This window comes from Lepisosteus platostomus, unplaced genomic scaffold (genome assembly GCF_059453375.1).
Source record: "Lepisosteus platostomus isolate fLepPlt1 unplaced genomic scaffold, fLepPlt1.hap1 Scaffold_95_H1, whole genome shotgun sequence".
NCBI lineage: Eukaryota > Metazoa > Chordata > Actinopteri > Semionotiformes > Lepisosteidae > Lepisosteus > Lepisosteus platostomus.
The window spans coordinates 57836-58701 of record NW_028291707.1 but is presented as its reverse complement, the minus strand read 5'-3'; the positions used below and the strand labels follow the sequence as shown (position 1 = coordinate 58701).

Sequence of the window (866 nt, the reverse complement as noted above, 5' to 3'; positions counted from 1 at the left end):
ACGTTTACAGTAAGTCTTTCTACGACAGACCAACGGACCACGAGTGCCCCTGTCGGTCAACCAATCACGCACCGCGGTACCCCGTGTCATCTTACCTGCGGTACGTGTCTGTACCACTCACTTTGAATGGCTGCATCTGTAGCTGATCACTGTCAGTCAGGGAGCTCAGAGGTGAAAAGCCTGTTTGAGAGACAATTCGCTGTCGATCAGTTCAATATGTTCCGTACCAGCTCGGCACACCTGAGATCATCTTGGTAGCTGTGTAGCTCAGATGAGTGAGAGCGTGTGTGTGTGTATCACCGTGATTGGATGCCGGTCCTTCTCAGGTCACAGTAAACCTTCTGCTGCCTAACTTCCCTAATTTTGGGGATCCCTTTGAAAAAGCAAAGGAAAACTAAACTGGCTCTTCATCAGCGTGATCGACCCCACCCAGTGTGCCCCAGTGGCCTAATGGCTAAGACACTGGCCTCCTAAGCCAGGGATTGTGGGTTCGAGTCCCATCTGGGGTGCTCCTGTCCCATTTTGAGTGTACAAATGTCCTTGTGATTTGCAAAGCTACAACCCCACCTTACTCAGTGAGCGTCTCTGCTTTTCTCTCACATACAGTTGGGAGAAATAATTTTGTAAACAGCCCTTCGGAATGATGTGGATTTCTGCATGAATGGCTCCTAACATGTGATCTTATCTTTATCTAAGTCATAATAATTAATAAAGAGAGTCTGATTTAACAAACAACACACGCCCAACATTTGACATTGCTGTTTCTTTATTGACCAAATGGTTTAAACAATCAAGGTCATTGATGGAAAAAGTACGTGAACCCTTATATTAAGGAGCTAGTGGAACCTCCTTTATGACAAAAACCT

General features: G+C 46.0%; 1 non-coding gene across 1 annotated transcript; it reads left to right on the top strand.

The window, feature by feature from the left end:
• Positions 1–436: 436 nt before the first annotated feature.
• On the top strand, positions 437–509 carry trnar-ccu (transfer RNA arginine (anticodon CCU)). The gene has a single exon. It is a non-coding gene; the product is annotated as a tRNA-Arg (tRNA).
• The last annotated feature ends 357 nt before the right edge of the window (positions 510–866 follow it).